Consider the following 3,238-nt stretch of genomic DNA (forward strand, 5'->3'; position numbering starts at 1 on the left):
GCAGTCTCCAAAAAATAGGAACAGAGACAAGTCCAGCATTTCTGGATTAGCCCAAGGGAACTTCTGCCCATTAGCACCCCCTGCGCAGTCAATCCTTTGTGTGGGGAGGATGTCTAAGGCCACTGCTTCCCACTGAGGTTTTTGTTACAGTTTAAAGCACTGTGTGAACAATGATGCCTACAAATTCACACTTGGGAGTGGGACCAGGCTCCTTGTGATGCCCAGTAAGTGCTCTCCGAGTGGGGCTGGGGTACCTCGTGTTGTTAGAGCTTTCCTTGACCTCTGGGAAACGTGCAATCAAAATGATTTTCTGTCTTCTTGGGAAATATCAGCCACTCTGCCTGCCACCGATGAGGCTGTTTGGATGGGGAAGTTTGGGGAAGTTTGGTAGGTACCAATCAGGTCCATCATTGAGCACCAGTTTCACCTCATATAATTAGGATTTTAACCTTCACTGCCTGCCTTTGGATTAAACTGCCCCTTGGCTCTTTCTTAATGCTCCTCTTTGTCAAGATGGAGAAAGCATTGGGAAAAGAGAGTGCTTTTGAAGCGGCTCGCGAGACTTTTTGCTATGGAAGGAAATGCTGTGAGAATCGAGCTCCAGCTACAACAAGCCAGCTTTTGGCTCAGGGACCAGACTCTCTGTCAAACCAAGTGAGTGTCCAGCTTCCACGGGTCTCCTTTTCCAAAAAGCCTTGGGTGTCCCATGGAACCCCATATAGATTTAATTGTCATAGCAGGAACCCCTCACAGAGGACAAGGTGAACATACGAGCCAGGCCACGCAGTGCAGATGATCTAAGTCAGCAGAGAGGATTTGAGAAAATTGTGTCCAAACCCTCCTGTAACCAAAGTAGTGCCAGATAAGTGGACAGATTCGTCATGAGCGGTAACAGAGGTGTGATTTAGCTTGGATGTGACCACCAGTTGAGCAGTGGCTGAGTGGGGCTGTGGAGGGTTGAGAAGGAGGTATTTGCAGCTGGAGTTCAAGTCAGGTGCTTACGCTGCAACATTTGTGCAATTTCAGCTCGGTTCAGAGTCTGCTTTGGATGAAATGTTTCTTGCTGGGCAAGCTCAATAGTTGGCAATAGGCTTTTTTGGGGGGGTTTTGGTTTTGTAATGCTTGGGGAAGAAATGTCAATAATAGCTACATGGAGTCTGCTTGTCCTGCATAATATTCTAAAGCACTTGATTGTTGCCCTGCTGGGGACATTGTTTCGCCTTCCACTTGTATTTGTGGCTGCACTTGGGCTTCTGCCTGTATTTTCAGTTTAGGGAAAAAGAGAGTCGGGCTCTGTTAGAACCTGTTCTGCACAGAGAGCCATTCTGCCCAGTGGACTCTAGTTCTAGGGTGGAGCAGAGGCTGCAAGTGGAGTTTTGCTAATGAGACAGGAGAGAGCCGGCAATCCCTAGTCATCTCCACCAATGTTGGGAGACATTTCCAACAAGAAAAAAGAAATAAAGCTCTAGGGGAAGTGGAAGCTAGAGTTGCCAGAGAATTAACTCACCGAGACAGTTTTAAAAGAAAGACCAAGTGAGTAAGTCCACAGCTTTGGAGGTTATAGGGTAGTGCAGAGGAGAGATGACTTATTGGGTTTTTGCTGTGAAGGAAAACACTGTGTGAATGATTATGGAAGAAAAGCCACCTTTGGAGGTGGAACTCACCTAAGGATAAGACCAAGTAAGCGTTCTTTACTTTGGAATTTGCCCTTCTCCCCCTTTTATATCTTACATATTTTACCTCAGATGCCTTCTGCACAGCTTTTACCAACCAAGTTAACAGCTACCATGCCTACATCTGCTAGGGAGGCATCACTGGAAAGGCACCTTTTAGGTCCACAGACATCCAAACTAGTCGCACTGTTGTGAACCCGGTACATGTAAGCCTCTGACTTCCACTGGTTTCTCAGTTCCCAGCCACTGCTGCCACGTGTGAGATTTGTTCCTCTTTTGTCTTGAAAACTTTGGAAGGCAGAGGGGAAAGTTCCTCTGGACATTACAGGGGAGGGGGAAAAGGTTTTGCTGTCTTCCTCATGGCAGCGCAGCCTTGGAACCTGCTGTCGGACAGCTGTGCAGCTCCCTGAGTCCTGCAGCACCTCCTGCAAGGCCAGGGGCAAGGTGGACAAGCAGGTTTTTGTAATGAGCCGTGCCAGAGTGTGTATGGTGCAGACAGAGTGATTTTTGGAAAGGGGACGATGCTTTCAGTCAGAGCTGGTAAGTTAGTGACTGCCCTGGAAAGGGGAATTGCTTCCTTTTTCTCTTCTTGCTTATTGTCTTGTGGAGAAGAAGGTTGGGAACTGAACTGTGAAGTTCTCCTGATCTGGAGAACTTGGCTTAGCGGCGAGCCCCACTGCCTTGCCCTCCTGGGGGGGTATGTTACAGCGCCCAACCCACCTGAAATGACCAATTGTCTCTCCTATTACTCCTTCTCTTCACTTTCTTCATGTGACCCTCACTGCCTTCACTCTAAATGGTCATGGGTGTTGTAGATAAGGCCACTTCAGATACCTTGGGAAGCTGGATTCAGTCCTAGCCAGAGCTAGGCTGTTCAAGAGGCTGCAAAGAGCCTGTGGAAGAGCAGCCTCAAAATGTGCGTGTGAGAGTTGGGTGTCTGTAGTTCTAATGATTAGGTGCCACAGAAGCACCTAATAAGTTTTGTTATGCACCTAATAAGCTCTCTATGTGCATCTGCAACTCTTTTTTCTTTCTTTCTTGAACACCATGGATGCTTTTGGTGTTGACATGTTTGAAGACTCATTATCCCAGGGTTCAAAAGAACTTTGATTCCTTGGAAAGAGTGTGCTTGCTCATGGTGTTCTTGGTACTGCTCCAGGAGGGTGTGATACAGACACTGGTTCTGTCCATCCCTCTGAATAAATGGGTGTGAAGTTCTGACCCTTCGTATTACAGGGTGGTCCAACACGCTGGCCCCTTTGCAAGAGCCTAGCAAAGGCTTAGAACTGAGGAGAAGGAAGCGCTGGTGGTTTTTGTTAGCTCCTAGATCACTGTGTGAGTTCTGGTCTGGACAAGCTGACATTTGGCCAGGGGACCAGTCTATCTGTGAAACTGGGTGAGTAGTGTGGCAGAGCTGTGAAGAAGTGTCACTGGTCATTGGTCTTTGCAGAAGAGAACACTCCTTTTTCTTTTTCCTTTCCTTTCCCTTTTTCCTTTCCCTTTTTCCTTTCCCTTTTTCCTTTCCCTTTTTCCTTTCCCTTTTTCCTTTCCCTTTTTCCTTTCCC

This window comes from Nothoprocta perdicaria, unplaced genomic scaffold (genome assembly GCF_003342845.1).
Source record: "Nothoprocta perdicaria isolate Ctin4 unplaced genomic scaffold, notPer1 scaffold_372, whole genome shotgun sequence".
Taxonomy (NCBI): Eukaryota; Metazoa; Chordata; class Aves; order Tinamiformes; family Tinamidae; genus Nothoprocta; species Nothoprocta perdicaria.